This window comes from Salmo salar, chromosome ssa24 (genome assembly GCF_905237065.1).
Source record: "Salmo salar chromosome ssa24, Ssal_v3.1, whole genome shotgun sequence".
NCBI lineage: Eukaryota > Metazoa > Chordata > Actinopteri > Salmoniformes > Salmonidae > Salmo > Salmo salar.
Window position 1 is genome coordinate 23,619,296 of NC_059465.1, and position 24,817 is coordinate 23,644,112.

Consider the following 24,817-nt stretch of genomic DNA (forward strand, 5'->3'; position numbering starts at 1 on the left):
CAGACCACCCATGTCTGCCATGGGTTCAAAGTTATTGAAGGAATTCCCCTACTTTTCAGAAAAAAATGTTTGTGTGTGTGCATGCCTACATCTGTGAGTGCCTGCTGCGTGCCTGTGTTTGTACAACCTGCACTCAGGAGTAGATATAACATAATAAGCGTAAATCCGAAACACTCCAATTAGTATGATGTGTTACATTTTGTATGGTATGTATTCATTTGTGGATGTCCATCATCCATTTCATATGATATGTTACGAATTACAATTCGTATAATATGTCACAAATTACAATTCGTACAATATGTTATGAATTGACAAAATGTGTGATATGTTACGAATTCCAATTTGTTGTTGCTGTTATTAGCTAGGTGGTTAACATTAGCTAGGTTAGGTTAAGGGTTAAGGTTAGGGTTAAAATTAGGGTAAGGAGTTAGGTTAAAGGGTTAATGTTAGGGGAAGGGTTAGCTAACATGCTAAGTAGTTGCAAAGTAGCTAAAAAGTAGTAATTAGTTGCAAAGTTGCCAATTAGCTAAAATGCTAAAGTTGTCTGTGATGATATTCAAACACGCTGTCAGGGATTTCTTCGTCGTCAGACGATATGGCGAAATCATCGTCGGAAAATGAAGACCAATATGCAGCAGAGTTGAGAGAGTTCATTTTGAACCTTTTAATAAACTCAAAAATGAATATACAAAATAACAAAACGCACTCACGCTATACTGACAGTCCTGTTAGGCTCACACATGCTAAACACGAAACAATCTCCCACAAATACACAGACAAACACACCCAACTAATATAGGACTTCCAATCAAAGGCAACACCAAAGAGCTGCCTTCAATTGGAAGTCCACCCCAATTAACTCAACATAGAAACAGATTACCTAGACTAAACATAGAATTACATAAACAAGGAACAGTGCCCAAAAACCCCAGAATACATAAATCAAATGCCCTTTTTAGAAAAAACCACCACCCCGAACCACATAAACCAAATACCCTCTGCCACGTCCTGACCAAACTACAATAACAATTAACCCTTATACTGGCCAGGACGTGACACACGCAACCTTTGGGTTGCTGGACGTTCACCTTATACGCCCACCCATCCACCCCGACAAATCACCTTACTTTCGTTTTTGCCTTAGGTAACCTTCTGTCTTATGTAACCATACCAAACGTAACATATCATGCTAGTTTCAGTGAGTCGGAATTACATTTACTATGCTACGTCTAGTCTATGAGACCTGGCTGGTTTGTATTGGGTATCAGGAAGTTAAGGTCAGGTGAGCCACATTCCCCTAAGAAGGAGGGGAATACAGAAAGATAAAAATAGAAAGCACAACATCAATTTGACAAAGCTGCTACAGTATTATGATCTCTGTGTTAAATTATTTATATTTACAATATGTTTATTACAGGATGCAACAATGAAATATTTCCATTTAGTCAAAGGAACAAAGTAACTGTAGACTACAGCACTGTAAGCCATAGTGAAGTATTCTGCAAGTCTTTGGAGCTGTAGGCTGTGGGTGGTGGCATAGAGTATTTTTTGAAGGAGCCACTGATGATTTGGAGTGGAATAACTGAAGCAGCATGGGCTGGGAGCTGAGTGAGTCCTCTGTCAGAATCCCTCCTCTCAGAGTCAGAGCTAGTGGTGGCTCTCTAATCACTCTCAGTCCCCCTGTCAAAACCACTCAACATCACCTCTCCCTCTCTCTGACTCTTTCTCTCTCTCTCTATACATCTCTCTTTTTCTTTAGTTCTTTCTTTCTTTCATTCTTTCTTTCGTTCTTTCTTTCTTTCTTTCGTTCTTTCTTTTGTTCTTTCTCTCTCTCTCTGGCCCTCTTTCTGCCTTTCTCTTTATCTCTCTTCCTCCCGCTCTCTTACTCCCTGCCTCTCTCTCTCTATCTTTCTCCCCCCTCTCTTTCTCTGTCTCTGTGTCAATAGCCTCAGCGTGACCTCTGACCTCAGGGAGATTGGCTGTCTGCTTGTCCTCTGCACTCCTAGAAAAAAGGTGCTATCTACAACCTAAAAGGTTTCTTCAGCTGTCCCCATAGGAAAGCCCTTTGAAGAACCCTTTTTGGTTCCATGTAGAACCCTTTCCACAGAGGGTTCTACATGGAACCAAAAAGGGTTATCCGATGGGGAAGAACCCTTTTGAAAACCTTTCTTCTGATGCTTCCTTCCTTCCTGTCCTATTTGTGTCTCTTGTCATGTGAAGTGGGAGATTGCTTTAGCAGAAATACATGTGCAATTGTTCTCTCTGTTTGTCTTTCTGTCCGTCTGTGGGTTCCTGTATGTGTCAGGCTTCATACCTCAGTGTTTGTTATCTGCCAGTTAAGCTGCAGACTGTGGCAGAAATGAGAGATTGCCTTGAGCCTTTACTTTTCAGTGGCATGTTTGACTCGAAGTGTCTGCCAAGTAACAACATGAAAGGAAAGCAAATTCCTCACATTTTTCCCATCACATTTTTGGAGCAGTGGGCCAATAGCACAAACCTCAAAACAAAGCATGGGCCTACTACAACCCCTCATAGTTCTCAGCCTGTGCAGAGCCAGCATCATTACCGTCCAATCCAACCTCAGTCATTTCTCATACATATGTTGAGTTCGTTGAATATTAAAGAAAAATGGTGATGCATCATGACTGGTCTGATCTGATACTGCTAGAAGTGCCAGAGGTGTAGTTCTGGTTGGACATGATCCTGTCAGTGTTTTCTCTACTGATACACCCAGTCCCTCCCCCTGCTAGCCAGCCAGCCAGGCCCTCAGGGCAGGATCCAATGCATAAGAGGCACATCTGCACTCAGAAATATTTCAATGATTGCTCAACACAGCTGTGGGTAAACAGCCTGTGTTTAGATGTTGCCCCTGTACCAACCTGTACACACAGATACACTGACACATCACACACACTCTCGCCCATGGTGTGTGGGTGTATTTACTGTGCCACGCCAAACACTCATGCCACAACTTGCTTGACTTCAAGATGAACAAACACGCACGCACGCACACGCACACACATACGTACACACACACACAAATCTATAGTCACATAAAAAAGGTTGGGGGAAAACAAAGAGAAATATAGAGAAAGTTGTGACACTCATGAAGTAGTGTGTGGTACTGTCTACCATTGGCACGGTATTGTTACAGTACATTCATTAAATAGGTTTTACCCCACCAGAGAATGTGGGAGCCTTTTAGAAATATCCAAGGACTCCCGAGTGGCACAGTGGTCTAAGGCACTGCATGTCAGTGCAAGAGGCATCACTACAGTCTCTGGTTCAAATCAATGCTGCACCACAGCCGGACGTGATTGGGAGGCCCATAGGGCGGCGCACAATTGGCCCAGCGTCGTCTGTGTTTGGCCGGGGTAGGCTGTCATTGTAAATAAGAATTTGTTCTTATTAACTAACTTGCCCAGTTAAATAATGGTTCATTTAAAAAATAAACATTCAGCTCTTGCTGAAAGATTTCTTGCCTAATTTCAGTATTGTCTGTTCCGTAGCATCTCATTGTTTTGTTAGTGGGGTTTTCAAAGGTCACTTCATTCATTACTCACATGTTGATGTTTTTGTATTCAGCTGGATGTATAGTCTACATCAATTAAAATAATAACAAATGTGCAATTATTTTTCAATGGGTGCCAACAATGGTATTACTGAGATATGAACTTTGCAGTCAGGGTAAAACTTTGTTCAGTAATCCTGAATACCAAAGTTAATAGGCTTCAAAACAAGTCTTTAAAATGAAGACATAATGAATATTGATTATATGATCATACTGAGATAAGAAGATTTGTGTGGACATACACTATTTGCAGTATACAAAAGTATGTGGACACGCCTTCAAATTAGTGAATTTCTCAGCCACACCATTTCCTGACAGGTGTATAAAATGGAGCACACAGCCATGCAATCTCCATAGACAAACATTCACAGTAGAATGGTGAAGTGGTGAAGTGAAGTCTGCCTCTGCAGAAGGAGGAGGTCTGGACTGGAGACCTGTATTCAGCAGTCAGTCATCATAGCAGCTACATTCCTGGATGCTAAAGCAGGTCAAGCTGTTTGGATGGTCACAACTCAGCTTCTGATTTGGAAACAGTCTGGCCCAAGGAGTCTGTCCTCTGGTTTCAAAACTACACGTAAGCCTGCACGATCTAGCTAATTAAGATTGAATTAAGATTGATTGAGAGCGTATGTGCTTGTCCCATAGGAACAGTGGGATCTGAAATTATTAACATCGTTGATAATGATTACCAAAAATGATACTGAGTTATATTGTATGCAAAAAAAGGGAACATTATTGTATTTTATACGAATACAATTACAAGTCATATTTTTTTTCATAAAATAGGTAGGGTCAAAATGATTGACGTCCCTATTTTCAATATCTTTCAATACCACACCTTGTAAGGATAACTGCACTGAGCCTTTTTCTGAAATGTTTTCTGAGTTGGAGACACATTGGGAGGGATCTTAGACCATCACTCCATACAGAATCCTTATAGATCCCTTATATCCTTTGTCTGCACTTATGAACTGCCCTCTTCAATTCAAACCACAGGTTTTACAGAGACGGAAATGGCCATTACAAAATGTTGATTTTGTGGCCAATTAACAATTTCTTTGTGGATTTTGATATGTACTTCGGGTTATTTTCTTGCTGGAAGATCCACTTGCGGCCAAGTTTCAGCCTCCTGGCAGCGGGAACCAAGTTTTTGCCTAAAATCTCCTGGTACTGGGTAAAGTTCATGATTCCGTTGACCTTAACAAGGGCCCCATGACCAGTGGAAGCAAAATACCCAAATTTTGATGCCAAACCCACCACTGGTGTGTGTGGCCAAAGAGCTCTAGTTTCATGTCATCCAACAAATGTAAACCTCTGGAGTTTGCTATATGGTGTTGGCACTTGGATTGGAGCTGGTGCTTTGGTCAGATTACATGAAAATAGAGCTCTTTGGCCATGCACACCAGTGGTGGGTTTGGCAACGAAAGGAGAATACATGAACTAAAAATAACCCCATACCTACTGTAAAATATGGTGGTGGATCTTTGATGTGATGAGGCTTTTTTGCTTCCACTGGTCCTGGGGCTCTTGTTAAGTTCAACAGCATCATGAACTTTACACGGTACCAGGACATTTCAGCCAAAAACCTGTTTGCCTCTGCCAAGAGGCTAAAACTGGTTAATTGGCCACAAAATCAACATTTTTCAATGGCCATCTCAGTCTCCTGACTTGAAACCCATTGAAAACCTGTGGTTTGAATTGAAGAGGGCAGTCCATAAGCTCAGACGAAGGATATCAAGGATCTGGAAGTATTCTGTTATGAGGAATGGTCTACGATCCTTCCCAATGTGTTCTTCAACTCTTACAACATTTTATAAAAAGGCTCAGTTCCGTTATCCTTGCAATGTGAGGTATTGAAAGGTATTGAAAACAGGGGAGTCATCATTTTGGCCACACAAGCTCACAGAACGGGACTGGCGAGTGCTGAAGCGCGTAAGGTGTAAAAAATGTCTCTCCTCGGTTTTAACACTCACTACTGAGTTCCAAACTGTCTCTGGCAGCAACATCAGCACAATAACTGTTCGTCAGGAGCTTCATGAAATGGGTTTCCATGGCCGAGCATCCACACACACAAGCCTAAGATCACTATGCGCAATGCCAAGCATTGGCTGGAGTGGTGTAAAGCTCGCCGCCATTGGACTCCGGAGCAGTGGAAATGCGTTCTCTGGAGTGATGAATCACGCTTCACCATCTGGCAGTCCAACGGACGAATCTGGTTTTGGTGGAAGCCAGGAGAATGCTACCTGCCTGAATGCATAGTGCCAACTGTAAAGTTTGGTGGAGGAGGAATAATGGTCTGGGACTGTTTTTCATGGTTTGGGCTAGGCCCATTAGTTCCAGTGAAGGGAAATCTTAAAGCTACAGCATACAATGACATTCTAGACGATTCTGTGTTTCCAACCGTGTGGCAACAGTTTGGGGAAGGCCCTTTCCTGTTTCAGCATGACAATGCCCCCGTGCACAAAAGCGAGGTCCAAACAGAAGTGGTTTGTCGAGATTGTTGTGGAAGAACTTGGCTGACCTGCACAGAGCATTGACCTCAACCCTATTGAACACCTTTGGGGTGAATTGGAACGCCGACTGCGAGCCAGGCCTAATCGCCCAACATCAGTGCCCGACCTTACTAATGCTCTTGTGGCTGAATGGAAGCACGTCCCCGCATCCATTTCCCATCATCTAGTGGAAAGCCTTCCCAGAATAGTGGAGGCTGTTATAGCAGCAAAGGGGAGATCAACTCAATATTAATGAGATGTTCGATAAGCAGATGTCCACATACTTTTGGTGATGTAGTGTAGTTCAGTATTAGAATTATTTATTTTATACAGTCAAGGGTGTCAGTAATTTTGGACCCCACTGTATATGGCTTTTGACTATGCCATCTGTTTGAACAGGATGTGAGGATTCAGAGTTAAGCTCCAGCTCAGTGGTTGCTTGTGGCAGTGAGCATGGTCTTGTGTGTGGGACTGAATTGAGGTCAGACTGTAACCACTGTCCCACCACTCCTCGCTGACCCTAACTGACCCCAGGACAGTGCTAAAATGCAGCCAACAGCAGCAGAACCAGCAGCTGCTCTCCATTGTGCTTCCAATGGTGTAAAAATACTTGAAATTACTACTGAAGTAGTTTTTTGGGAGCATCTGTACATTACTATTCATATTTTTTACAACTATTCATCCTTTTACTTCACTACATTCCTAAAGAAAATGTACTTTTTACTCCATACATTTTCCCTGACAACCAAATGTACTCTTTACATTTTGAATACTTAGCAGGACAGGAAAATTATCAGGTATCAAGGTAAGACCCAAGTGCAGACTGTGTGAAGTAGCAATGTTTATTGTAACAACAGCGCCAGGCAAACAACAGGGGTCGATAATCCAGAGTAGGAGCAAAAGTACAGGGTCAGGACAGGCAAGGGTCAAAAAGAAAACACAGGTATAAATACCCAGAGGATAGGGGGGAAGATGGGCGACACCTGGAGGGGGTGGAGACAAGCACAAGGACAGGTGAAACAGATTAGGGCGTGACAAATTGTCTAATTCACACACTTATCAAGAGAACATCCCTGGTCATCCCTACTGCCTCTGATTTGGCAGACTCACTAAACACATGCTTTGTTTCTAAAGGAGTGTTGGACCATGCCCCTGGCTATCTGTAAATAAAAAAAACAAGACAATGATGCTGTCTGGTTTAATTAACATAAGGAATTAAAAATGATTTATAATTTTACTTTTGATACTGAAGTATATTTTAGCAATTACATTTACTTTTTATACTTAAGTACTTTTAAAAGCAAATACTTTTAGACTTTTACTCAAGCAGTATTTTACTGGGTGACTTTCACTTTTACTTGAGTCATTTTCTATTAAGGTATCTTTGCTTTTGCTCAAGTATGAAAATTGGGTACTTTTTCCACCACTGCGCTCTTCCTGTCTGTCTCTCTGTCTCAGAGTACTGAGGACAGAAAGGAACATGTCAGAAAACCAGTGTAGGAAGTTGTGGAATAAGGATTGGGGTAGTTCTTTCCTTCTTTCATCCTCTCAGGTCAGTTCTCTGTACTGTGATAATATTTTCACACCACGTGGTAGGTTAGCCTCTTGGAGGCCATGAAGGAAATTCATAATAGCATTGGTGCATATGCTAGCAATAAAGAACCCAGAATATGGCAGCAAGTGCACTGTGACTGTCTTTGAACTCCGGCCCTATTTGATTTGGAGAGGAGGATAATTTCTGAAATGTATTTTCTTATTCTTTGCTCTGTGTTCTGTGCCAGTCAATCCATTTCTCTGATCCATTTTCATAGGCTTTTATTATCCCTCACAAAGTCAAAATACCACAAAGAAAATGGGATGGGAGGAGTTCAAACGACCGCTTAAATTTTATGTTCAACAGAATTAGAAATGACTTTTTAAATGCTGCGCTCAGTGTGCTGTTTTACTGTAAGAGCTTAGTTAATGAATTGAATATGCAGGTTTTGGCAAGCAACGCACATTTCTTCTTTTGACTGATTCAAAAGTAAAAATGTTTTATGGCTTGTGCTGCCATGCCTTTACAGTGGGAGTTGATATTATTTGTCAATGAGCGTCTTGTGATGAATTTGACTTTCCTTATCTGCGTCAGCACCACTGTATTTAACAGTATTTACAACCTTGTTGTTGTGCAGTAATGGCACCGGTAGTGAATTATTATGCTTTAGACTTGAAGACCTGAAACCCGGGATTAAATCAGAGATCTTTGACGTGTGTGTTGATTGAGAGATATGAACTCTCTCAGTAGAGGTAAAGATGACAAATTTATATCACTCAGCAGATACTGTTCCTGATTCAGTCTTATTTTGGCAAGTCAGCATTTCACTGATAAGCCTGATATGGCTGGCCAATTCAGCCAATAAGCCAATGGAAAATTTGAGTGAATGGCAACATTACACTTTTTTATGCCAGAGTGAAATATGGTTGTTTCTTTCCATTCTGAGCCACTGGGGCGCTCCCCGTCCCTTGTCATGCTCCAATGTGTAATTTACATTTCATATGAATATTTTTGTGGACGGTGGCAGGGGATGCGGCGATAGTTATCTCCAATGGTGGTCCCCCCTCAGCGGTAGACCTTGTCATGTTTTGACCTTCTAACAGAGAACCATTAATCTGTCTTGGACTCTTTCTGTACATTGAAAGTAAAATCTAAATTGCAGTGTCATGTTGAATGAATGGCTTTTTTTATATATCTTTTGTGAATATCAGGCATCAACTTCTACTGGGTAAATGCCTCACTATACAATATGCTGAAACATTAACTGTTAACATATATTCTGTATCGATAGGCCTTCTAAATACATCTATTTGCTCTGTGTGATGGAGGTGTTGGATGACTAAACTGCTATTGAAGGTGCGGTTGCTCCGAAGGACACGCTTATGGTTCCTAAGAGATTAAATTGCTTCCATACAGCCCCAAACATGGTGGAGCATGCTGAGTTTAATTGCTTTAAATTGTAAATTGGTGGGAAATGTTTTCTAGGTACAGTATCATTCAACCAAATGTGTAGCTTGTGTAGGTGGTGTTTCAGCCATCTATAGTTCAAAGAAGGACCACAGGTGTTTGCTTTTGCATTTGTTTGTATTTGTGCTCACTTGCTGAACTCGAGACCTTTGCTTTAGAAGCAGCTCTGTGGCCTACAGTACATACCACTAAAAGACATACAGAGCAGAACTGAGTCCAGGGATTTTTGAAGGTCACATTCTTTTCTCCTCAGATCTCTCAGCACTCAGAGCCCATAAACATGATGAAGATTTACTACTGATGCTGCTGATGGATATATTTCAAGCCATTACTCTCTCACTGCCAACTCATTGAATTTTATTTTTATTTTATTTGATTTATTTCACCTTATTTAACCAGGTAGGCAAGTTGAGAACAAGTTCTCATTTACAATTGCGACCTGGCCAAGATAAAGCAAAGCAGTTTGACACATACAACAACACAGAATTACACATGGAGTAAAAAAAACCTACAGTCAATAATATAGTAGAAAAATAAGTCTATATACAAAGTGAGCAAATGAGGTGAGATAAGGGAGGTAAAGGCAAAAAAGGCCATGGTGGCGAAGTAAATACAATATAGCAAGTAAAACACTGGAATGGTAGATTTGCAGTGGAAGAAAGTGCAAAGTAGAAATAGAAATAATGGGGTGCAAAGGAGCAAAATAAATAAATACAGTAGGGGAAGAGGTAGTTGTTTGGGCTAAATTATAGATGGGCTATGTACAGGTGCAGTAATCTGTGAGCTGCTCTGACAGCTGGTGCTTAAAGCTAGTGAGGGAGATAAGTGTTTCCAGTTTTAGAGATTTTTGTAGTTCGTTCCAGTCATTGGCAGCAGAGAACTGGAAGGAGAGGCGGCCAAAGGAGGAATTGGCTTTGGGGGTGGCCAGAGAGATATACCTGCTGGAGCGCGTGCTACAGGTGGGTGCTGCTATGGTGACCAGCGAGCTGAGATAAGGGGGAACATTACCTAGCAGGGTCTTGTAGATGACCTGGAGCCAGTGGGTTTGGCGACGAGTATGAAGCGAGGGCCAGCCAATGAGAGCGTACAGGTCGAAATGGTGGGTAGTATATGGGGTTTTGGTGACAAAACAGATGGCACTGTGATAGACTGCATCCAATTTATTGAGTAGGGTATTGGAGGCTATTTTGTAAATGACATCGCCGAAGTCGAGGATCGGTAGGATGGTCAGTTTTACGAGGGTGTGTTTGGCAGCATGAGTGAAAGATGCTTTGTTGCGAAATAGGAAGCCAATTCTAGATTTAACTTTGGATTGGAGATGTTTGATGTGAGTCTGGAAGGAGAGTTTACAGTCTAACCAGACACCTAGGTATTTGTAGTTGTCCACATATTCTAAGTCAGAACCGTCCAAAGTAGTGATGCTAGGCGGGCGGGCAGGTGCGGGCAGTGATCGGTTGAAGAGCAGGCATTCAGTTTTACTTGTATTTAAGAGCAGTTGGAGGCCACGGAAGGAGAGTTGTATGGTATTGAAGCTCGTCTGGAGGGTAGTTAACACAGTGTCCAAAGAAGGGCCAGAAGTATACAGAATGGTGTCATCTGCGTAGAGGTGGATCAGAGACTCACCAGCAGCGACATCATTGATATCTCCTCCTTAGGATACAGTTGGGTTGATCGCTGTAAGATTTGTCCTTTTATTTATATGTGCCTCACTGACAATGTGATCATGGATAAGAGACGAGTTAGAGAGAGCTATCTATGCCTCTTCTGTTCCTCCTCCGTATTTCAATGACCTGTCCAGGGTATCCTGTTATGTATTATTATTAACCGAAAGGGTAATAATCTACAGTATGTGGGACATTCTGGTGGTGGGAGAGTGTGGGAGTGGATAAATAGCAAGAGCCCATGGCCTTTGGGTAGGGCTGGTACTGTTTCTCAACTACAGGCAGGGAAAGTGGATGTTCTGCTCAGCATGCAAGACAAGCTTAAGTCCACATTACGTTGGTGACAGTGACAAACTTCTCAACAACACCCTTCACATTTTATTGAATGCTTATATTTTAGCGAACCAATACCTCTGTTGCTATTCATTAGAAAATGTGAGTCACAGCCCATCTATTCAGTTGACAGGTACGTTGTGTTTTATATAATACTAGGCAAATCAGGTCCATCGTGTTTGGTTGTTGTTTTTCTGTCTACACACACAGTGGTGTGTCAGAACATGTCAGCACAGACATCTAGAGTGTGTGTTGCCATGAAAGGTCATGCTAATGGTTTTTGATGGGTGCCAAGCACACACCCATGGGCTGGTGGTGTGCAGATCGAAGCCAGACTGTGACTCATACAAACCCAACGTTGTGACACCTGCGCCATCGTGGCTGTCATAGGCCCTGTAAGTCTGTCACCACACCCCAGTTTGCGCAAATCTCCCGTTGTGACGCATGGCTTTCGCTCCGGTTTTAACTAGACTAGCAATGCCTGTTCTTTATGGATCCACGAGAGATGTCTGGATTTTTATTGATTTATTTATTGATTTCCTGAGTCATGTGTTTGACTAAGTTCGCACAAGTCTCCAGAAACCAAACATTTCCTCCACATGTGTATAAGTCTATTGACAGCATGTGGCACCATTTAATGCAGACACATAAAACAACAAGCAGGAAGCATTAAAACCCTGAGAGGTTGGGTTTGTTGCTCTGTAAGGGACCCAGTTCTCAATTCACTCTGTGTGCTCTTGACCAAGCACTCAGGAGGGGCGAGAGCAGTAAGACAAACAACCCCCATTTAGTGTAGTGTACACACACACACACACACACACACACACACAGATGCACGTGCTTGACAGATGAACGCACACACAACTGTGCAGGGGAATAGGCACACCAACTCCTCATTCATTTGGCACAATATACAGAAAAACACACGTGCGCACAAGCACACACACCTATGGGTTGTCTCAAAGCCCTGTGCATCTCATTAGGGTAAATAGAAGTGGTACGCGTGTGTGTGAGTGAACGAGCGTGCGTGCGTGTGTGTGTGTGTGTGTGTGTGTGTGTGTGTGTGTGTGTGTGTGTGTGTGTGTGTGTGTGTGTGTGTGTGTGTGTGTGTGTGTGTGTGTGTGTGTGTGTGTGTGTGTGTGTGTGTGTGTGTGAGAGAGTGTGCTGAGCCCTGAGGGCAGTGAATAGCCTTTACTGACCGACACCCAATAGGCCAGGGGCCCTCAGTGTGACTCCCACCATGGTAAACATTCATAAAGAAGCCAGGCTTCAGTTACACAAACATAAATAGCTGACTATTCATAGCACTAATGAGAGCTGCCAGGGAGCCCAGGGACAGTGGGGCCTGAAATCCTCTCCTTATTCTTCTCTCCTGTACCTTTCTCCTCTCATCACACCAGTGTCACTCCTTTCACTCCCCTCTAACCTCTATTCACCCCTCTCCACTATTTATGGTAATGATGGTGGTGATTTACAGGACATAGCTACATACTATCCCAATTAAAATGTGAATTTACAATTTCTCCCACACATTGTGCAAGAAAATGAGGGTGAGTCAAACAAACCTATGCACATTATACTCATATAACCTAAGTGATGATTGGATTAGGGAAGTGTCAACAACATCCCTCGTGGCCCTAAGGAGTTTGTGGAGTAAGACATTATCTTGCCATTACCTCCACAAACCAGAATTAAGGGAAGTGTAATTTAGCTGTGTACATTCTGATTGATTGGTCTGTTTATTTTGTCATTGTGGCTCCAGTGTAATTTAAAACTCAGGGCGCCATTCAATCTGCATCGTGGATTGAATGCTTTACAGCTTGATTGAAATTTAAAGGCAATGTCCTCGTTTTAGCGGAGACTGCATTCACGGTAAACGCTGCATGTCGGCTCAATCTGAAATTACCTTTACATTTCTATCACGGAATCTGTAACGCTTCAGCTTTAAAGACTGAATAGAGCCCTAACTTTCAAATTCCTTGCAGATGGCTAGGTCTTTGAAGGCCCACTGTAATTAACCTCTGGGAGAGAATAACAAACCCATGTTCAGGGCACACCGGCCTGGCTTCCAGGCTTAGATGTGGTCCCTGCGTTTGCTCTGCCCTGTCTTGGCTTGGGGCTGAACTCCTCGTGGCACGTCCTGAGCTGCCGCGGGCCGCGCCACACCCTCTGGGGCTGCTCAGACCTGTCCCACCTAGCTCCTCTCTGTCTGTCATGGCCAAGACCAAGACCGCCCACCTCTCCACACTGTACCGCTCCCCACACAGAGAGATCATGTGGGATCAACGTCAGTCAGGTGTTCTCTGAGCTCTCTCTGTGTGCCTGAGTGGGGGGGGCAGTGCCCCTGTGACAACAATTTTGCACCCCCTTTCATACTCCCCTAAATGTGGAGTATGAAATAATTGTTACGGGACTAATTTTTGCTATCGTTCTTTTTTTACATCCGTTATTAGACAGTGGCAACGATGATGATTATGAACATGGTCTTTTGCCTGCTAATGCCTGCAATGCAGTGAAGAAAACGATATGACAACAATAACGTCTAATGTAACTGGCCCCTCTAACAGTACAACTGGCCCCAGCTTGGCCCCCCCCAGTTGAAATGGTCTAGAACCGCCACTGCTGAGTGAGTGACAGAATTGAAATATCACCCGTCTAATACGTCTGTTTTCTAATGAGATGCTTGAGTTTGGTTATCAACCAGAATTTGAGGCCAGAAGATTGAAGGTCTCAGTCCTGCACAGGGACAAAAACCTTCTCTGTGGTTGTAGTGGTTCTCTTTGGATATCAGCTGATGCGCTGGTATTTCAGGCTCTCAGGTGGGGTAATTCATTAGGATTCAGTGCGAGTGAGCTCTGCTAATTGGCGACTAACGAGAGCAGCCATGTTTGATCCCAGCAGGAAGCATGGCCTGAGGTTCTCTTGGCACTGTCCTGAAACACTGTGGTGGTTTTTACATAGCTGGAGCTTGGTGGGAGCTCCATAAGTACAATGTTAAACAGAGGGCTGTTTCTCCCCCCATTAGAGCTGCACTACACAGCCACACTGCTCTGCTCTCTCTGCTGTGTGCTGTAATGTAGTCTGGACAGGCCTAAACTCCTACCACACAGTCAGCACACTGCTGAAGCACAATCCTAATCACTCAGATTACTGTGAACCAGGCTGCACATTTGGCTGATAACTGGTGTGGAAGGGGACTGGGCAAATCTCAGTCTGTATTTCAGAATTTTAAAAAAATCATGAGAAGAGTTAATGGCAACCAGGCCATTGATATCTGGCATTGGTTTCTTTTTTTCTCCCCTCCCGGCTCTTTGGCTTCTTGCACAATGCTGTGTGTTGAGTAACATGCACACTAGGCTACCCTGAGCTGCTCTGTTTATGCTGTGACAGAAATCAAGCCTTTAAATTACCCTTTAAGTTGTCTCCAAGAACATGAGATTTATCATTTTGACTTCTGTTTCAAAGGTTAGTGCTCGGCTTGTGGAGCTACTGAAAATGTCAGAGCGGCTTAATTTCATGTTACTATTTAATGATGATATCAAATAGCCCCTAACCCTAACCCTATGTGTCCATAATCTTTTTTCAACCAGGAGACATTACACTGCATACTGTACATACATGCCATTGCTATCTATACCTTTATTCAGGTCTCAAAATGCTTGGTGTTTTGTGAGGGGAACTCTGTGCACCCACCACCACCCTAGATACTGTTACATAACTCTCGTCTCCCTCTGCCAGAGAGCCTGAACCCTCCTCACCCACAGACCCAGGGGTTTCCTTCAACAACATCTTCATTGGCATTTTTACAGAGCCGGGGGACTATGTTGGGCTTGTGGTGTTTTTCCGTTCGCTTTCGTGGCATTTCAGAGAGGCAGATTCCTGTCAATCAATATGCCGCTGTGATCGGAGTTTGTTCATGTCCATGGAAAATATCAACTATTGTCATGCAAATGTACACCTCCAAAGCATTCAGAAATGTGGTTGAAATCAAGATGAAACTACATCCAAATGTCTTTCAACTTGTATTGACTGCATGTTGTGTCAGTGCAACTGTTGGTGGCAGGTAGCCTAGCGGTTAGAGAGGTGTGCCAACAACCAGAGGGTTGACAGTTCAAATCCTGGGTCTGCTGCAAAGTGAGCTGGCAACTGGCGGGTTGTTGGTATCAAATACTAGATGCCCTTGAGCAAGACCCTTAACGTTAGACACAAGCCCAGTGTGGCAGGCACCAGTTCCAACCTGTAGAGGTATGTGTGTCTTTTGGAAGGGTTTGGAATAAAGTGGAAGTCACATTTTGGTTGGACCTTGTACAATAGACAAATAAACTGATCTTAATATTAAAAATGATTACTCTGACATGCAGAGAGCATCCTGTTTGTTGTTTAAGTGCTATCTGCTAGTGATGTGCTGCTTTAATGAGCCTGAGAGTGAATCCACTGACCCCGCAGAGCCTGTGTTAGCAGGAGAGCTGGTAAAGAGGTGTGCTGTAAGCTGTGGACAGATCTCAGATCAGTCCTATCTACTCTGTATAACTGACATTCAGACACAATGGGCCATTTCAACACCTCCACACTCTACCCTGATGGGCTGAAGACAGCTGTAATCCCCTTCCCCTCCTCCCCCTTTCCTTTGTCTCCCCACTAGACCTAGTCACAAAAACCTTTGTTTTCTTTTACTGCCTCACAGACATGTTTTTGAACAATACTTTGTGTCAGTTTTTTCCTATATGGTAATGCACACGGACAAGGGATACAAATGGTTATTTTTAAAACTACTGGTATGTCTCTGAACACTCTGGTGTTCAGTATTTTTTGTTTGTTCCATGCATGTATGTTTTTTTTTACAGCATGCAGAAATATTGTAGTCTTAGTGAAAGAGAGCCCACAGACAGTTTGAAATATTGTAATCTTAGTGAAAGAGAGCCCACAGACAGTTTGAAATATTGTAATCTTAGTGAAAGAGAGCCCACAGACAGTTTGAAATATTGTAATCTTAGTGAAAGAGAGCCCACAGACAGTTTGAAATATTGTAATCTTAGTGAAAGAGAGCCCACAGACAGTTTGAAATATTGTAATCTTAGTGAAAGAGAGCCCACAGACAGTTTGAAATATTGTAGTCTTAGTGAAAGAGAGCCCACAGACAGTTTGAAATATTGTAATCTTAGTGAAAGAGAGCCCACGGACAGTTTGAAATATTGTAATCTTAGTGAAAGAGAGCCCACGGACAGTTTGAAATATTGTAATCTTAGTGAAAGAGAGCCCACAGACAGTTTGAAATATTGTAATCTTAGTGAAAGAGAGCCCACGGACAGTTTGAAATATTGTAATCTTAGTGAAAGAGAGCCCACGGACAGTTTGAAATATTGTAATCTTAGTGAAAGAGAGCCCACGGACAGTTTGAAATATTGTAATCTTAGTGAAAGAGAGCCCACAGACAGTTTGAAATATTGTAGTCTTAGTGAAAGAGAGCCCACGGACAGTTTGAAATATTGTAGTCTTAGTGAAAGAGAGCCCACAGACAGTTTGAAATATTGTAATCTTAGTGAAAGAGAGCCCACGGACAGTTTGAAATATTGTAGTCTTAGTGAAAGAGAGCCCACAGACAGTTTGAAATATTGTAATCTTAGTGAAAGAGAGCCCACAGACAGTTTGAAATATTGTAATCTTAGTGAAAGAGAGCCCACAGACAGTTTGCTGTCTGGAACGCAATCTCTGTAAATACACGTGTCCTGAACAAATCAAATCAAATGTCACTGTCATCGCCGTGTGTGTAGGTGGCAGGGAAGTGAGGCGCAGGAGAAACCAACTTGGTATCACTGGAGTTGTTTTAATAAAATAATAAACAAACTACGAACTCCAAAACCAAAATGTACATAAAATAACATGGGCAACAATACCCGTAGCTCACTACTACAAAATACATGACACAAAATAACATACAAACAAACTCTGACAAGGACATGAGGGGAAACAGAGGGTTAAATACACAACAGGTAATGAATGGGATTGGAAACAGGTGTGTGTGAAGACAAGACAAAACCAATGGATAATGAAAAATGGATCAGTGATGGCTAGAAGACCGGTGACGTCGACCGCCACTCGAACAAGGAGGGGCATCGACTTCGGCAGAAGTCGTGACTGTCACATGCTTCATAAACAACAGGTGTAGACTAACAGTGAAATGCTTACTTAAGGGGCCTTCCCAACAATGCAGAGAGAAAGAAAATAATAACACAAGGAATAAGTACACAATGTAAAGATAATATATATCTATATACACGGGGTACCGAGTCGATGTGCAGGGGCAAGAGGTAATTGAGGTAGATATGTACACATATAGGTAGGGGTAAAGGGACTAGGCAACAGGATAGATAATGAACAGTAGCAGTCAGATGCCAAGCAGTTGCCATACCAAGCGATGATGCAGACAGTCAAGATTCTCTCAATGGTGCAGCTGTAGAACTTTCTGAGGATCACAGAGGGTGTCAGCAGGACTGTCTGAGGAGAGGGACGGACAGTGAGATAAGAGAAGGAAATAGAAAGAGAGGACGAAAAGAAGACCGTCAGGACCGAGAGGATGAGAGAGAGGGAAAGAAGTAGGGATTGCCCTTTCACTTGCACTCTGCTATTTTTATAGCCCTCCCAGGCTTCACCATGGCTGGCTACTGCATCACACCACTCATTCTGTTACAGGAAGGCATTTCATGTGTGCAAGCTTACATCAGGGGCCCCTCGCTGGCTGTGAATATACGACTGCAGACTGATAGTGTGACAGCATACAGTATATTGCCTTTACCAGCTTCAGGGTCATAGAGGGCAAAGGGACAGAAATTAGAGCTCACATATTCACGTACTTGCATGCATGCAGATTGTATCGTAAATATTGGGTGAGATTTTTGTCATCATTCGGGTTCATATGGTCAGCTGTTTTTGTCCAATTTTGTCTGAAGAGAATGTATGTTTGTGTGTTTAGCTGTGGAGTACAGTAAGTGGTTGGGTGGGATTATGTTACAGTATGACAACTATTTGAACATACAGTTATATTGCTCCTGTTGCCACAATACTGCATAACCATATAGAAAATAATCAAACATGTTTAAAGAATAAATCCAGAAATATGAAGTGTAAATACATAACTCAGTTTGCATGGACGTTGGACTATGAACATTGGAACATTGTTCTGTGGCCTTCTATGGCAGTTAGTGTAGTGTTTGGAGCGGGGCGTCATTCTGACGCAGGTTGGAGACAGTGCGGGTGGTCTGAACTGGGCTCAGGTTCTGGGTCACTCTCTGCACAGTCAGCAAACAGTCCCCACCTCCCCCACCCACCGGGGATGGTCGTCTGACCACTGGGGAAATAGAGGACGCTCCCCCTCCAGCTTTCCCTCTCTCCCTTCACTTCCTTTTTCGTACCTTTCTCTCTGTTCCCCTACACTCTCCCTCCCACTTCAACTCTCTCCCTCTCTCTTTCATTCCATTTATCTCTCTTCTTCCTTCATTCCCTCCTTTCCTCTCACTCTCTCTTTCTATCTCTGCCCTCTTCCCCTTCTCCCTTCTCTCATTTGCCCCCATGCTCATGAAGGGAATCAACTGCATAACTCTTCTGAAATGAGGTGACAGAGAGGGTGCAGGAGGGGTCAACCAGGTTTAAGGAAGGTCACGGAAGTGCCTATCCAATGACCCCACCGCACTGAGTCAGTTGAAAACGAGAAAATAAAGGTTCTTTGATAATGTACCCTGAGATTGTGCCCTGCAAGAACCATGAATGGTACCCTCCAACCTGCTTCCAGGTTATGTAAGCTGCGTTGGGGACTGGCTCCTGCCCAAGGCGTGCCTGCTGCCTTGCCTCCTGTGTTGACACCTCTCCTCCCCAGCCTGGGTCTTGTGACTGTGGGGCATGGGGTTGGCGGTTGGGGTGAGCTGAGTGCCATGTCTAGAAGGTGACTCCTGGTACCAGTGTAGGGTTTCAAACCCCACCTACATAGTGAGGCCGTGTAGCGCTGCTACTGTCATAGGAGACTACAGAGAGAGGGGCCAAGTCCATAAACACCCCTGTGGCTGCTGCTCCTCTCCAGGCATGGCTGCCCTGGCCTCTGCCTGCTGCTGCTAGTGGGTACACTATGGATCTGCATCACGAGGGAGCCTGAGGCCTCACCACTACTGACAGCCCACAAACCAAGCACTGAGGGTACACACAGTTTTTGGACATGACAGGGTTCCTGGAGCTAAATCTTGAGCTTCCCTGGAGCTCAGAGCTTATAATTAAATATTGGATGCCAACACTGACTGTTGTCACACATGCCACTAAAGTCCTTTTAAATCAAAGCAGGCATTAATGATTTACTCTGTTGTGAAATGAACACCTTTATACTGATTGGGCTGTTTCACTCACTGTCGTGTGTGTGTGTGTGTGTGTGTGTGTGTGTGTGTGTGTGTGTGTGTGTGTGTGTGTGTGTGTGTGTGTGTGTGTGTGTGTCCCGTAGCATCCTCATGGATGTATTCACACTCTTGAGATGCTAATGTGAAAGTCTGGGAGAGTTTGACACACAGACACACACCCAGAAGCCAGGAAGGAATGACAGGAATTAGTACCTCATCCCTTTAACCCATTATCATACTGTACATAACACCGAGGGCAAGTTGAAGGAGTTTCCTTGATAGACAGTAAAGGAAAGGAAGAGTGTTTTCTGACTATCCTCTTGTGTGTCTGCCCCTTTTTCCCCCAGAAACCTTGGAGTCCATCTTAGTATAAACCATGTCTCTCTGTGTGTCTAGACAAGACCAGGGCTGGATTGTGACATGTATGCCACTCATAGACAGGAGCGAGACATGATACTGCATGGTTGTGCTGTTGATGACGGATTGTATGACAAAGCTATATCTCTGTCTCACACACAGGGACATTCTCTACCCCTCCCCTGTGTTCTATCCCTCCCTCTCTCTATGTCTCTGTCTCACACACAGGGACATTCTCTACCCGTCCCCTGTGTTCTATCCCTCCCTCTCTCTATGTCTCTGTCTCACACACACACACAGGGACATTCTCTACCCCTCCCCTGTGTTCTATCCCTCCCTCTCTCTATGTCTCTGTCTCACACACAGGGACATTCTCTACCCCTCCCCTGTGTTCTATCCCTCCCTCTCTCTATGTCTCTGTCTCACACACACACACAGGGACATTCTCTACCCCTCCCCTGTGTTCTATCCCTCCCTCTCTCTATGTCTCTGTCTCACACACAGGGACATTCTCTACCCCTCCCCTGTGTTCTATCCCTCCCTCTCTCTATGTCTCTGCCTCTCTCCAGTAGTTGACAGCTCATGTGGGCTAAAGTTAACTCCCAGTCGACCGGTAATGTGGAACATGTATTACCACACCCATCCTTGCCAGTGTCGCCGCCTGCTTTTCAGACATACTGACTGGACTGGACCAGCCAACCAAAAGACTCAGTCACCACAGCATGGCAGGCAGCCTGCAGTTCAAACATGCCAGACTAAAAAAGGCAGGCTGGCAGGCTGGCAGGCTGGCAGGCTGGCAGGCTGGGAAGGGATACAGTAATATTAGCATGGTGTGTTTGAATCAAATATATTACATAAACATAGTGTCAAGAGAAGACCTCAATGGGCTTGTTATAAATCACCTGAAAAGCCTGAGATCACTGGCACCATCTGAAAAGATATGTTATTGTTATGGAATGATACCGTTTGAGATTTGGACACGACACACTCAAGTCGTTTTTTTCAGTACATACAGAAAATAGATGATCAAGTAGCTGAACTGGAGGAGTGTCACAACGTCCACAGAAGGTGGCGCCTCTCCCCGGTCGGGCGGTGCTCGGCGGTCATCGTCGCCGGCCTACTAGCTGCCACCGATCTATGTTTCTGTGTCGTTTGGTTTTGTCTGTTTAGGTCTGCACCTGTTTTGTTTTAGTCAATTAGTGGGGTATTTAGTTTGTCTGTTTAGTTTGGGGATTTGTGCGGGATTGTTGATTGTCATGCCTTTTGTGATAGTCGGGAATATTTTCCTAGTTACGCTGCGTAATTTTAGGCATTAGGGTTGCCGGGCTGCGCCCCGTCCTTTTGGATCTTTGGCGCTGTCCTCCTGCCTTATTGTTGTGCACCCTGCCTTGTTGCGGCATTTTGATATTTTGATTATTAAACATACGTTTAACGGACTTCAGTCTCCTGCGCCTGACTTCACCCCTCCTGCGCCTGACTTCACCCCTCCTGCGCCTGACTTCACCCCTCCTGCTATCCAAGTGTACTGTGACAAGGAGAGAATATAATGTGTCTTAAAACTACCTCAGATCATAATGCCAATAGAGTAGCAATTGCTTTTGTTCCCATTTCTTTGTAATTAATTATGGACCTTGTTTTCAAAGCTGTCCTCCGCAGTGAGCCTCCCCATGCAGGACGGAACATGACACACAGAGTGTGTGTGTGAGAGTATGTGGGAGTGGCAGAGTGCTTACATATCCCACAGCAGTCTGAGCTGAAAGGGAAACCTAATCGCACCTTGACCGTGAGTGTGCTTGGGACGACCCCTTTAAAACGTAACTCCCCTGCTGGGCTGGTGCAGGCCTTGTAAACACAACCCCTCCCCCCTCGCCCATCCGCACCTCCTGAACTGCCCCAGGAATACAGGTCTGGTATAAATAGTTATTTATGTTCTCAGAACACACTGGATCCAAGCCTGTCTACTATTGTCATTCCTTAGACCACAATACACATTTCTAGATGGTGCCATTGATTCCTGGCTTGTGAGTGTAAATAACTGTATCTTCTCACAGGGACGGTTGGCTTCTGATATGCTGGTGTTTTTATAACACTAGGGTATTCTCTTTATGGCATAATATTTGATCACTGCCTATCTTTTTATACTACCTCACGCCTGACAAGGATCACAGCTGTGGAAGGGAGTTGAATGCAGTGTTCGTGTTCTATAAAAGTGGACCCTATCTCACCTTATCTGGTCAGCTGCACAGAAAAGCCTCAACCTGTAGGGTTGTGTTGCCTAAACTCAGGCTGGCTAACCTCTCCCACAGGAGTGTAGCGACAGCACCAGAGGCAAAGAAAGGAAGAATGCTATCATTACTGAAAATAAGCTGAAACATGTTGGTGCAAACAAACAGAGCTGCAGAGGAAAGGGAAGGAGGGTGTGGAGGCACACTCTGAGAGATGGTGTTGAAACCTCTGCTATTTGTGATTGATGTGGTTGGGTTGGAAGTACATTAGCTCTCCAACGATATCTCTTCGCTAATGGGACGCCATTAACATATCCTTTTTCTTGTTCCTGAGCATGGCAACTTAGACAGACAAATGATAAGAGGCCATCTGCGCTCTTTTAAGGTCTTTACTGCTGAATACTGTCTGCTCCAGGTGCGTAGGAGTCAAAATAGGAATACTGGAAGAGATTCATCCAAAACTGAGGCTTGAATGCAAAATAAAGATGTTTATTAAAATTTAGACAGATGAGCAGAAAGGCAGGCAGGTAGATAGACAGGCAGAAATGGCAGGCTGGCAGGTACTGAGAGATAGGCAGACAGACAGGCAGGCAGTTCCCACACTGATAAGCTGTTTTGACTTAACGGTCTCAGAGTGAAATGAGTCTTGATAAGTGATTATTATTAGTCGCTCATCGCTGGAGTCCTGGGGACTATCCTGTGGCTTTATCTCAGGGTGCATTTCCCAGCTGTCTGTCTTCTCCAAAACATGAAACGAACAGCTCAAAACTCAGCAAAAAAAACAAACTGCATGATACAACCTGTATTTGAAGACATAATGTTTGGCTGATGGTTGCTTGAGTTGGGGGGTGAAGAAATCGATACTTAATTTCATTTCAGCGCTAGACAACATATAGGCCTACTGGCTGCTGTTCTGGGAAGCTGAACTCCATGGGAGTGAGAAAACGGTGACTGTGCTTCTAATTAGAACATCCTCAAATTCCTTTGTCAACAGCAGCTCCTCCATCCCGACGTGAGATCAGACGTCCGGCACAACGGTCAAGCTGTGGTCAACGTGGGGCTCGGCGACTTAGATTCCACCTCCGAGCAGAAGCTCTGGAACCCAGGGGCTTCCATCTTGTTATTATTCTCCACTGGCCAAGCACAGAGAAGGATCTAGAACACATAGAATGACTGAGAAACACGGCAGCTGTGCAAACACGGGTTCCAGTGGGTCTGTAGCAGCTGGGGTGTGAGAGTGTCTGTGGAGCTGGGTGGGTAGGTGGGTGGGAGAGATGTGGAGCTGGGTGGGTAGGTGGGTGGGAGAGATGTGGAGCTGGGTGGGTAGGTGGGTGGGAAAGATGTGGACCTGAGGGGGTAGGTGGGTGGGAGAGATGTGGAGCTGGGTGGGTAGGTGGGTGGGAGAGATGTGGAGCTGGGTGGGTAGGTGGGTGGGAGAGATGTGGACCTGGGTGGGTAGGTGGGTGGGAGAGATGTGAAGCTGGGTGGGTAGGTGGGTGGGAGAGATGTGGACCTGAGGGGGTTTCAGCTAGAGCTACGTCAGGCCGAGTCTGCTGGTGTGTTCCTATTGGCTGGAGAAACTGATCTAATCTGATGCTTTGTGGGGACGATGGGAAGACAAGACTTTATTTCCTGATAGCTGATTCCTCACATTGATGGCTGATTTCTGTCTGTGAACTCAATGTGTTACAGAGTGCAGACAAAGCCAATTCACTTCATCAGCCTCTCTCATTATGAATGATTAACTCCACATACAGTAGAACCTAGGTAAAGGGTTTAGTCAGATGAGACAGGAGAGGGGACATGTTTGGAGGTGTGTATTGGAGAAGTTGAAGATAGGAGTTTGACTATAGATGGTGATATGATACAGAAGAGATATGTAAATGTAATAGGAATCAGATATGAGTATATGCTTATACAAGGAATATGAAGACTGGGGTGTATGTGAAGTTGCAGGAATAATGTCAAGAAAATGAAATGTGTGCAGAAAGAAAGGGAGGCTTTTTCCTACATCTTTTTCCTTGTGTCGGTTGCCAGAATAACTGTGACCACCGCGGCGCAAATCTTTCCTCTAATCATTTCCATGCATTTCATAGGACTGGAGCAAAGCTCTGCACTAAGTGGTACATACATATGGTGCTCACTACTTTCCAATCACCAAACAAATACAGCAATTTAAACTAAATCTAAACATTATGGCAACTAAATGACTTTCAAATTGAAAATGTATCTGCAGTATGGCTGTATGGAGACAATAATGTAAAAAATCTCTGTTCTTGGGTTGGTAGTATCCTAACTATTGACTGTAGCCCCCCTCTCTCCTTGCCTAACCCCTCTGTTTCTCTCACAGTCTTTTCTCCTCCTCAATCATAGCCATTAATTAGCACTCCTATAGGAAACAGATGCCTATTAATAAATTAGGGGCATGTTTTGTATTCATTTTATGCTGCCCTTCCAGTATATAGGCAGCAACATGAAAGCATTCCTCTGCCAGTTCAGCCACAATTCACAGAGATTTGCGGGTGGCAGGACAGCTGGGGTAAGAAATAACTACACACACACACACACACACACACACACACACACACACACACACACACACACACACACACACACACACACACACACACACACACACATACACATACACATATATATATATATATATATAAAAATCATCCTGCCCTAAAGTGTTTAAGTCCCACACACAAATATTTCATACTATAACTAGCTTCCTCCCACACCTTGTTTTGAGAGGTAAGCAGTCAGCCTCAGTACTGGGTGGATGCTTGTCTGCAA